At 51.2% G+C, this 12500-nt stretch overlaps 1 protein-coding gene across 1 annotated transcript in view; it reads left to right on the top strand.

Moving 5' to 3' along the window:
- nol4lb (nucleolar protein 4-like b) overlaps positions 1-12500 on the top strand; it is a 104694-nt gene that overhangs the window by 75837 nt on the left and 16357 nt on the right. The gene's annotated exons all lie outside the window — the stretch shown is intronic.

Here is a 12500-nt window from a genome sequence, read left to right as displayed (position 1 = left end):
TAAGGAAAACCTCGCTAGGCCGGCGAATAGGACTCTGGGTTCAGTTTTGGTGGCCCCCGGGCGACTGGAAATTGCGGATGAATTGAGCATAAGTCATATGATTTGGTGTTTTTTCTCTCTCTCTCGCTCTTTCTCTCTCTCTCTCTCTCTGTGTGTGTGTGTGTGTGTGTGCGTATCCCACTTTGGGAATTACCATCCTAGTAATATGAAAACATGACAGCGTATTTACCATCCCCGCAAAAATAAATATGCATCTCATGTATCTGAATACTGAATAATATATAACCACGAGCTGTTGCTTTTTATTCGTTTGTACATTTGGGTCTGAAGGCCGCTGGTGGTTCCGACGCGTGCCTACGATGTAGCGCCTTTACCGTTACCGTCGTGATGATTGAAAGCCGTAACGATGTGTGTTTCAACTGGGTCTCGATTCCACCCAGATGTGCTCTAGCCCTGTTCACTGAGGGACTCACAGGGGGCTGCTCTGCGCTCCTGCTAGTACAGCTAATGAGAACGCGTTGACTGACAGCCCCCCCCCCCCCCCCCCCCCCAGTCCTTCCTCCGTCTACCCTGAAGGAAAGGTGGAGAGGTGGAGAGAGGGAGAGAGGGAGCGGTAAAAGACACTGCTGAGCAGTCCTCTGGATGGAGAGATCAGGGGAGAGAGAGACAGAGAGAGAGAGACAGAGAGAGAGAGAGTGAGTGTGTGTGTTTAATTGGTCCAGAAGGGGTGGGTCTGTGTAGCAGGTCCCAAAAAAAGTAGTGAGAATGAGAGAGAGAGAGAGAGACAGAGAGACAGAGAGAGAGAGAGACTTAATAAAGAGAATGAGTGGTAAATCACGCTGCATGCCCGGTGTGCCCAGCCCGGGCCCACACAGCGTAATGAGCGAGAGGCTGCATATTAAACATGATGGAAATCCTAATGACATTCCTTAGAGGAGAGCGGACGCAAAATGTCACTGACCTAGATTGAGAACACCTTCCTGCTGAATCTTTTATGGGGAACAAAAATTGGAGCAAATGTTATTTACCATAGCCAGGTGTCGCACAGTATGAAATGGGGGGTTTATGTTGTGCAATGTAGTGTGTGTGTGTGGGGGGGTGGGGGGTGGGGGAGGTGTGTGTGTAGGTGTGTGGGTGTGTGTGTGTAATGTGTAGTGTGTAGTGTGTGTGTGTGTGTGTGTGTGTGTGTGTGTGTGTGTGTGTGTGTGCGTGTGTGTGTGGGAGGATAAGTGGGTATAAAGGGGGAAGCAGGTTAGGATTTCTCTCTGAAATTAATTTCAAGTCGTCTCTTGGGATCTGTTGTCCATGGTTGCAGGGCTGTTGACAAAATGGAGAAAAATCTCCAGGTTTTTTTCCCCACAGCCTATTTTGAATACAGTCGATGGAATTCTATCAACAAGTGCTTTTATCCCTCTTCGTATTCTTTTATTTATTCGAGAGTATGAGTGACAAGCAGAAGTGTTTCTTGAAGGTAGTTGAGCAGGGAAATACAGTATTTACTTTGCACCTAAATCGACACGGTGTGAAATCGTCTGGGGAATACACCGTGGTTTAGCATTATGTGTCATGGGGAGAACACACCTTTTTACATGATAGACAGTACTGAGAAAAAACGCACGCACACACACACACACACACACACACACACACACACACACACCATAAACAATGAGGGTTTTTGACTGTCATAACATCCTCCTCAATGGATGGTATAAATATATGTTTGCTATTAATACTGTTTGTTAATTAATTTACTAAGACATAAAGTCCACTCTTAGAAAAAAAGGTTCTACTCTAGTTAGTACTAAAAGGGTTCTTCATTTGTCCCTGTAGAGCTCAATCGGTTCCACAAAGGGTTCTACATGGAACCCAAAATGGTCATTCAAAGGGTTCACCGACAGGGGCCAAATGAAGGAGCTTTTTTTTCTTTGAGTGTACATTGTGGTAAATTGTGTTGGCGCCCCGCTGGTGGAATGAGCTTCCCACTGCTGTCAGGACTGCAGAGTCACTACCAATCTTCCGCCGTAGATTGAAGACCCATCTCTTCAGGCTACATCTTAACTGTCCCTCCTAAAGACCTCTTCATCCCCACTACCCCCCTGTACAAGTTTCTCTCCTGTTAAAAAAAAAAAAGAAGTAATTTTTCCTTCTTCTAGCATTGTGACTGCCAATGGTCCCTGGTCCGAGCATTGATTACTTTATTTTATGATCACTGATGGATAGATGATTCACTTACTTCGTCAAATGTATTTGTTGTAAGTCGCTTTGGATAAAGGCGTCTGCTAAATGCCATAAATGTAAAATGTGAACGTAAATGTGTTACATGTTATTCACAGTTTCACTGATGACAGCTCTCTAATACCTGAAGGTGATGATAATGACTAACAGCTGATGTATCTACATCTTCCCCTGAATCCAATGCAGCGTAGAGCAGTGGGACTAACAGACACACGCACACACACACAAATGCATGCACACACACACACACACACAGGCTTTCTCCTGGCCGAGCTGAGTCAAACCTGGGTGTGTTAAAGTTTATGGCAAAGTCAAGCCCCCTCAAGCTCCTCACATACTCACCCCTGCCAAGCCCAGGACACACACACACACACACACACACACACACACACACACACACACACACACACACACACACACAGCAGCCCAAGGTTCTGAGAAAATGCCCCCTGGAGGAGACTGTACAGCCATGCCTGTACAGAGCCTCTCTCTCTGGGGTTGGTCTCACAGTCTCACAGGACACCACACAACATACACACACACACACACACACACACACACACACACACACACACACACACACACACCTTGAAAATAGGTCAGCAGTCAAGTCCTTCGGCATGGACGCCGAATGTGACCAATGACAGTACAGTCAGAAGGAGCTTACCTTGACCCTATTTATAGATCGTCTTCCAAGGTTGATAAGGAATGAGTCAATCACACACACACACACACACACACACACACACACACACACACATAAACACACACACACACATACACACACGCATACACACGCACACACACACACACACACATACACACACGCACACACACATACACACGCACACACACACATACACACACACACACACACACACATGCGCGCGCACACACATACACACAGCACTCTGGGGAGGCGATGAGGTCCCTGGTCCCAGGCCTGTCCTGGCTGCTCCTCCTCTCAGACAGTAGAGGATGAGGTCGACCAACCGGCCTGGTTTTAGTGACGAGACAGCCGGGAGCTAATTGCTAAGTGCAGTTTAAAGTATCGCTAAGCAGCTTGAAGAATCAAGGAATCACCCAAGGACATTCCCTTGCTCCGGCCAAGCCTTGGTGCCAGCCCGGCCTTGTCTCGTCCTGTGCTGTCCTGTCCTGTCTTGTTCTGTCCTAGTCCTGTCCCCTCCCCAGAGGACACAGATAAACAAGTTATCTTCATACTCACTCAGGAAATGCAACTATTGAGCTCCCATCAGTGAATGCTTCCCTAGCTAGTAAACATCTGAGTCTGTGTTAGCGAACTCGGCAAGTGCTCTGGACTATTGGGACTGGACATGTGAGAGGACGCACCACATATTGATGGTTATTAGGCTAGTAACCTCATCTCCAGGCTATTGCACACAGCGCAGACAGGCCCCGGAATATCAACCACTCAAAGTTGGTCTAAGTGGCCGTTTAATCCTGTGGGAGTGAACTAACCGAGTTAAGTATTTCATTTTTAGCCAATCACACGACTGCGAGGCGTGGCTTCAAATGGAGGCGGGAACCCGGGCCGGAACTCGAGGTGTGCTCGCGAAAACATTCCTTCCGGGCTCCAAAGGAGAGAAAAACAAGCGACAGTACGAGCTAGCTAGTTCACAAAGGATATCGCAAGCTACAGTAGCTAATAATGGCTCCATCGAGGAGAAGAAAGCCCGACACAGCCTCAACATCTGTGGTCGATGTGTGTGTGTCGTGCTTTTGGGGGGGAAAACGACCACAATAGCAAGTACAAACCCAGACTACAGCCAGTGTGTCTAACCAGTTGGTATAGTTCTGTAGAAACAGACCACCGATGACATGGCCCAGATGATCCCATTTTTAATTAGTTTTCTTCATTCATTCATGTCCTTCGCCGTCAAGAATGACCGAGTCAGGATAAATGACGAATCGAATGCGTTAAGTTAGCCACACTAGCCAGTCGAGAAGGAGACTCAGCCAACAGTGTAATTGCAAACAGAGATATCGATAACAATACCTTACTTTTACTATACTTTACTATACTAACCATTGGACCGCAGTGTGTAGTTCAATTCACCGTGATTGCAATTAGACGTTTGCGACTCACGGGGCTCCGCAAATGGACTTGGTTGCCAACGAAGGTCTCGGGTGAGACAAAGACTGTCCTGAAGACTGTTTGGAATCTTACTGTCCTGGTGTTGGGCTCTGCCAACGATCGCTGCCAGTATCCCTTTATCTTGTAAACATCTTTTCTTGATCGCACACACACACACACACACACACACACACACACACACACACAAACACTTGTCTTGCACACACACATACACACACACACACACACACACACACAAACACTTGTCTCGCGCACACACACACACACACACACACACACACACATACACACACAAAGACCTGGGTGTGAGGATGTGGTGTGTTGAGATTGAAGAGAGAGTGTGAATATTTGTCCTTTAAATGGAGCCATGCTGAGTCGTGGTGTAATTGAACCTGGAGATGGCAGATGTCTTTGTTCACCCCCCCAACCTCGTTTAAGAGTGTGTACGGTAGGCTAGGTGTGTGTGTGTGTGTGTGTGTGTGTGTGTGTGTGTGTGTGTGTGTGCGCGTGTGTGCGTGTGTGCGTGTGTGCGTGTGTACACTCACTGAGGATTTTATTAGGAACACCTGTACACCTTCTCATGGTGGAGGTGGTGTAATGGTGTGGGGAATGTTTTCTTGGCACACTTTGGGCCCGTTAATACCAATCAATCATTGCTTGAATGCCACAGCCTATCTGAGTATTGTTGCTGACCATGTGCATCCCTTCATGGCCACAATTTACCCATCTTCTAATGGCTACTTCCAGCATGATAACGCACCGTGTCACAAAGCAAAAGTCGTCTCAAACTGGTTTCATGAACATGACAATGAGTTCAGTGTTCTTCAGTGGCCTTCCCAGGCACGGGATATGAATCCAATAGAACACCTTTGGGATGTGGTAGAAAAGGAGATTCACAGCTTGAAAGTGCACCTGAAAAATCTGCAGGAATTACGTGATGCAATCGTGTCATCATGGACCAGAATCTCAAAGGAATGCTTCCAACATCTTGTGGAACCAAGGCCTCGAAGAACTGAGGCTGTTTTGAGAGCAAAGGGAGGCTCTACCCAGTATTAGTACAGTGTTCCTAATAAAGTGTTCGGTGAGTGTATATGTGTGTGTGTGTGTGTGTGATCAGCCTTCTCTGCTCTGCACAGGCCTTGAGAACGGTGTACTCTGTAGAGACACTGTTCCCTGGAGCAGTGAGGAGGGATCTTTGCTGTACTCTCTGTTGTCAGAGAGATGGAAAGAACTAGAGAGGGAGAGAGAGATGGAGAGGACAACAAAGACACGTTCCTACAGAGCAGTACCGTCCTTCACCGGTCCTCTCCCTCTATCTCTCTCTCTCTCTCCCTCGTTCTCTCTTTCTCTATCTCTCTCTCCCTCTCTTGTTCTCTCTCTCTCTAGTTCTCTCTCTCTCTATCTCTCTCGTTGTCTTTCTCTCACTCGCTCTGTCTCTCTCACGCTATATCTCTCTCTCTCGCTCTCTCTCTCTTTAAAAAAAGATCTCTCTTTCTCAATAATCCATTCTCTTCAAGGTTGGGGAGGGAGGGAGGGGGGGAGGGGAGCGGGGATTCAAGATTCTTCTCAGAAATGCATGTGATCGCTCACCCTAAATAAGCCCATAGTTAGCTGCATACTATAGCGACCATGTTATCCATAAAATTCAATTATTTTTTAACTTAACTCAAAACAGAACATTGGCAGAAGTAGGGTTTTAAAATGTTTAATCTGTTTTTTATAACCAGCAGCATGCCCCCTTTTGTAATGAAAACTTAATATTCGAAATAGTCTAGAAAGCTTACAACATAAAGTAGCTTACTAGTAGCTTATCTAACTGTTGATGGTGTGTGTGTGTGTCTGTGTGTGTGTGTGTGTCTGTGTGTGTGTGTGTTTGTGCACTTGCTTGTGTGTGTGTGTGTGTGTGTGTGTGTGTGTGTGTGTGTGTGTGTGTGAGGTGCTATTCTTCAGCCCAGAGATGGGTATGAGAGAGGCCTCTTACGTTCAGGTTTGTGAGAAATAAATTCCACTGTGCTAATGCATGTGAGTAAACGCTTTTAGCTGTGAAATATTTGGTATCTGCTTTGCCGAAAAGGCATTTCGCTTCACTTCCCAACCCCCTTCACCTCCCTCCCTCCCTCCCTCCCTCACCCCAGCCTTCCCCTTCTGTTTGCATTTGGCCTATTCTCCTTTGTCCATCCTCTCCCACTCTCCCCATCCCTCTCTCTCTTTCTCACAGTCCCTCTTTATCTCTCTCCCTTCCTATCCACCCGTTCTCTTATTCCCTCCATCCCTCTCCCTCTCCCTCTCCCTCTCGTCCTTGTCTCTACTGCAAGAGGAAGATGGTCCCTTTAACAACACACATGTTCCTCTCAGACCCTTCCCCCCAGCCCTCCTGGTCTACCCCCATCCTCTGCTTCTCCCTCCCCCTCCCTCCCTCCCTCCCTCCCTCCCTCGTTCTCTCCATCTCTTCCCCTCTCCTCTGCTATGAAGCTATACTATGTCAGTCCAGAAGGAGTGGTCCATTGTTAACTCCCTCTACCTCTACTGCTCCCCAGCCACCCTCTCCTCCCGCAATCCTTAAATCACATGACACCCCCCCCCTCTCTCTCTCTCTCTTTCTCTCTCCCCTTGCCCCCCCCCTCCCCCTCTCTCTCTCTCTCTGGCTGTTGTTTTTTGGTCAGATACCACTACCAGGGAGTGTGCCTGTCTGTCTGTCTGCCCGCCTGTTTGCCTGTTTGTCTGTCTGCCTGTCTGTCTGTCTGTCTGCCTGTCTGTTTGTCTGCCTGTCTCTGTCTGCCTGTCTGTCTGTCTGTCTATTTGTCTGTCTGTCTGTCTGTCTGTCTGTCTGTCTGTCTGCCTGCCTGCCTGTCTGTCTGTCTGTCTGTCTGTCTGTCTGTCTGCCTGTCTGTCTGTCTGTCTGTCTGCCTGTCTGTCTGTCTGTCTGTCTGCCTGTCTGGCCGCCATGGATGCTCCATTGTGTCCTCTCCTAGTTCCCTCGTAGTTCTGTAAGCAGCAGCAGCTCAACAACACAGTGTTTGTGTGTGTGTGTGTGTGTGTGTGTGTGTGTGTGTGTGTGTGTGCGTGCGTGTGAGCGTGACCGTGTGTGTGTGTGTGTGTGAGTGTGAGTGTGAGGAAATGTGTGAGTGGAGTGTGAGGAAATGTAAGTGCCACCCCCCCACCCCCCCACCCTCCCGTCGCTCTCACAGAAAGCCATTCCAGACCAGATCGCCCCGTCTATCCGTGAATATTGGAAATCATTCCTTCAAGGAAGATGACAACAAAATGGACCACAAGAATGTGCTGTGCTGTGCCGTGTCTGGGAGCAGAGGGTTGGGGTGTGTAAAAAGAGGAAGAATAATCTGGATGGTTCTCCCTCTCTCCCCCCCCCCCCCCCCCAGCCATATTCGATGCAATATTCATTCTCTTGGATCAGAAGAGAGAAGGATGCAAGACAGCGTAGTGCGTTAAAACATGTCCACATCCTCTCTCTTTTATTCCCTCTCTTCATCTCTTTCGATCCTCTCCTCTCCTCCCCATCCTCTCTTCTCCCAGCAATAGCGGTGGGGGGGGGGGGTGGGGGGGGGGGGCTGGCTCGGTGGCGGCTCTGAGTGACAGGAGACACGCAGGAGTAAGGATTACACCTAATTAAAACACGTGGACTCCCTTTTGTTTTAAATAAGCAAATATCCGCTTGCCCTATTAAGAGGCTGTAGGGACAATAATCCTCTGTTTGTTTTTTTTTAATAAAGCAATGCGTCAATGCCACTCGGGGTGGGGGGCGGGGGGGGGGGGGGGGGGGGGCACAACGCAGATATTGTATTTGTCTCTTCTATCACTACAATCTTACTCATCTTCTTACCCTCTTGCATATGTTTCTCGTTCTGTCTTGTGTTTGATGAATCATTTGGTCTCTGCAGATGAGTTGTGGAGACCTTGCCGGGGGGGGTCCTTGGATAGAGACTGTATGTGCTTCCCCCGGTAAGAAGCGGTGTCTCAGGTCAGTTCCGTGTTCATGTCCATTCCGCTGACATGTTCTTGGGCGGGTTTCCGTGGTTATAGAGAGAGGAGGGGTCGAGAGAGACTGTGTGCATGGAGCTGAATAAGCGCTCTCTCTCTCTCTCTCTCTCTCTCTCTCTCAATCTTTCTTTTTGTCTTTTTGTCTCCACCCCCCCCCCCTCCCCCCCCCCCCCCCGTTTGCGTAGGGAGGGAAGGCATGGGACTGCAGAGCTTGTGATTTGTCATCCCCTCTTCTCTCATTACTGATCCTCCTCCTCTCCTCCTCCTCTCCTCCTCCTCTCCTCCTCCTCGCCGTCCTTTCAGCAGACCATTAAATAGGCTTTTTGTCTCTCCTTTTTTTGAACCGTACAATCATGTCTATTCAGACAGGAGACCTCTACCCCCCCCCCCCCCCTTCAGCCCTGTCCTTCTCCTCTACTCCTCTGCTGCTGCCTGCTGCCTGCTGCCTGCTGCCTGCTGCCTGCTGCTTGTCCATCATCATCCAGCCCCCAGCCAAGCAGGCCTGATCCCAAGCCTGGGACTCTGTTTACCCTCCAGCCCACTGGCCCTGTGTCCTCCCTCAGCCTCAAGTGCAGCATCAACCCCTGAGGAAGAGACAGAGAGACAGAGAGAGAGACAGAGAGAGAGAGAGAGAGACAGAGAGAGAGAGACAGAGAGAGAGAGAGAGAGAGAGAGAGAGAGAGAGAGAGAGAGGGGGGCTGGATGCCTCGAGAGATCAGAAGTTAATGCGCTAGACCGCAGAGAGAGAGAGAGAGAGCTGTTCCTTGCAGTCACGTCCCCGGGAAGGACTGGGTCAGCCTACACGCTGGCAGGTGAATCCCTGCCCGGGTCAGCCTACACGCTGGCGTCATTGTTTACTACTCAGCACGCTTGTCATCATATCCTATTATGACTTGACTGCATGCCCAGATTTGGCATTTGCGCTATTTTTCCAGCACAGTAATATGCATGGTAATGCTGCTTGTAGTATAATGGCATTACGGTGTACATCTACAATGATGCCAATGTTTATCGTTGTCTTGGAGGCCAAGCCATTGTTTTGTTCTTTTGTCCTGCTGAATGTTCGCCAGGGTATGTGTGTGTGTGTGTGTGTGTGTGTGTGTGTGTGTGTGTGTGTGTGTGTGTGTGCGTGCGCGCGGGCGTGTGTGTGCGTGTGTGCGTGTGTGTGTGTGTGTGTGTGCGTGTGTGTGTGTGCGTGCGTGTGTGTGTGGGAGCTGTAACACTAGCAGGCTGTCACCGGGGTGCGCGTGGCGTGGCATCGTAGGGCAGCCAAGGGGACACACTGCGTCCCCTGTGAATTTGTGCCTCTCTGCCATCCCTCCTCTTCTCCCACCCCCCATCTGGCTCCCCCCTCCTCATCCCCTCATCCCTACCCCCTCCCGTCCCCAGAACAGGACCTCAGCGGGAGCTCGGAGCGCGTGGCTCTGTCACCCTGAACAATGCCAGGCTTTCTCTCTCCACTGCCCTCTGAGGATCTTTTCAGAAGCAGAGAGCCCCCTAAAGAAGGGCTCTGTCTGTCTGTCTGTCTGTCTGTCTGTCTGTCTGTCTGTCAGAGGGAGAGGGAGAGGGAGAGGGACTGCTCTTTTGTTCCCACTGTCCAGGCCTTGGTGCCATTGTTCCCCTACTGTAACGTACTGGAGGTTGTGAAGGCTAGGCTAGGCTACGCTAACTCCTGTTCCCCTACTGTAACGTACCGGAGGTACAGCGGCTAGGCTAGGCTACGCTAACTCCTGTTCCCCTACTGTAACGTACCGGAGGTACAGCGGCTAGGCTAGGCTACGCTAACTCCTGTTCCCCTACTGTAACGTACCGGAGGTACAGTGGCTAGGCTACGCTAACTCCTGTTCCCCTAGTGTAACGTACTGGAGGTTGCAAAGGCTAGGCTAGGCTAACTCCTGTTCCCCTACTGTAACGTACCGGAGGTACGGCGGCTAGGCTAGGCTACGCTAACTCCTGCTCCCCTACTGTAACGTACCGGAGGTACGGCGGCTAGGCTACGCTAACTCCTGTTCCCCTACTGTAACGTACCGGAGGTACGGCGGCTAGGCTAGGCTACGCTAACTCCTGTTCCCTTACTGTAACGTACCTCCGGTACGGCGGCTAGGCTAGGCTATGGGTAGGGTGCCAATTAGACCCAACGAGGAGAACTAAGAGGCTGTGGATGGAAGCACACTCTTCAAAGAGGCCTTAGTGATCTGAAGAAGTGGGTGGAGGAGAAAGGGAGAGGGAGGGAGAGAGAGAGAGAGAGAGAGAGAGAGAGAGAGAGAGAGAGAGAGAGAGAGAGAGAGAGAGAGGCATGGATAACAGACTGTTGCTTTATGAAAGATGGAGGTAGGAGATGGAGCCTCTCCCTCTAATTATCTAGCGCGGCTTTGCAAACTGCGGACCAGCCCTTTATATCGAACCTGATCACACTCTCTGTGATCACATGCCCTAGCAACTGTGATGTACAGTCGCTGTGTCCATTGCTCACTGTATGGATATTGTGTGTGTGTGTGTATATGTGTTTGTGTTTGTGTGTGTGTAATTGCACGTATGTGTGTGTTTCGTATACAGTGTGTGTGCGTGTGTATGTTAGAATGCTGTGTGTGTGTGTGTGTGTGTGTGTGTGTGTGTGTTAGTATGCACTCTGTGTGTGGGGGGTGTATGCCTGTGTGCGTTTGGGTGCGTGTGCGTGTGCGTGTGTGCGTGTGCGTGTGTGTGTGTGTGTGTGTATGCACAGATGGGACTCCCAGCAGCACTGAGCAGCTCCTGTTCTGCAGGTGTCAGAAGTGAAGATTATTGGCCGTGTCAGGGGACAGAGGCTGAGACAGCAGAGGACAAACTCTACAGGGGGGTCTACCCTCTTATCCCCCCCCCTCTCCCCTCCTCACTTTCTCCTACCCTTTCTCCACGTGTCTTCCCCCACCTCCCCATCTTAACTCTCTTCCCCTCTTCCTCTCTTTTTTCCCCCCTGTGTTTTTCTTCTCACCTCTGGCCTCCCCCCCCCCCCCCCGTCACCTGATGGTCCTGCCTGTCTCATCTCCTCTATCTACTCTTCCTCTCCCTCCCTCCCTCCCTCCCTCCCTCCCTCCCTCCTTCCCTCCCTCACACATTCTCTCAGCTTCCTCCACTCTCCTTCTCTGTCAGCGATCCTGTGTGTGTGTGTGTGTGTGTGTGTGTGTGTGTGTGTGTGCGGGTGCGGTGTGTTGTCCCTGCTCCCTGCACCAACGACCCCTGAGGGGGTCGCCCTCGTCCTGTCAGGGGGGGACAGCTGTCACTGCTGGAGCGGGAGGGGTGTATTGCTATGGGCAGGGGGGGGCTTGTTGCTATGGGGATGCCAGGCCCTGGCGCAGGCATGGGGAGCAGCTCGTGCCGCTTCTTAGCGGGATAATCCATTGTAATCCCGCAGAGGGGAGTCAGCGCGCCTCCCCGCCACCGCTCCCCCTCCCCCCCCCACCACACACACACACACCTCACCACCACCACGCTCTCCCCCCCCCCCCCCCCCCCCACCCCCCCGGGGAGATTGGGGAAGTGGGAGTGAAGGAATTAGCATCTGTTACTGCTTGTGCTCCGGTCAGCTCCGCCGAGGCTGGAGGGGAGAGGAGGAAAAGCCTGGAGCTGTCAGAGCCTAGTGGAGCCGCAAATGAAAAACGACAGGGCCGCCCCATTAGAGTACCCCCCACTCTCCCCCCCCTCCTCCTGCCCTTCCCTGCTCCTCCAGCACCCCTCGCCTCCCCCCTCCCCCCCAAAAAAAATCCTCCTCCCCTCCCCTGCTCCTTCAGCACCCTCCTCCTCCTCCTACCCCTACCCCCCTCCTCCTCCTCCTCCTCCTCCCCTCCCCTGCTCCTCCCCTGCTCCTCCAGCACCCCTCCCCTCCCCCCTCCTCCTCCTCCTCCTCCCCTCCCCCCTCCTCCTCCTCCTCCTCCCCTCCCTGCTCCTCCAGCCCTTCGCATGGGGCTCCACCGCAGCAGCAACCTCAGCCTCATCAACGCCTCACCCCTGCTAATGACCGTCCCCCTGATATCGACCAGCAGCGTCTTAAACAAAAAGGAGATCATTGCAGAAATGGAAAGGGGGAGGGAGGGGGGGGGCTGGTGAAATGCTTATTTGCGGGCTGCTGTGTGTGTGTGTGTGTGTGTGTGTGTGTGTGTGTGTGTGTGTG

This window comes from Argentina silus (genome assembly GCF_951799395.1).
Source record: "Argentina silus genome assembly, chromosome: 8".
NCBI classification, from domain to species: domain Eukaryota; kingdom Metazoa; phylum Chordata; class Actinopteri; order Argentiniformes; family Argentinidae; genus Argentina; species Argentina silus.
The sequence above is the reverse complement of the archived record's forward strand: the minus strand, read 5'-3'. Positions and strand labels throughout refer to the sequence as shown.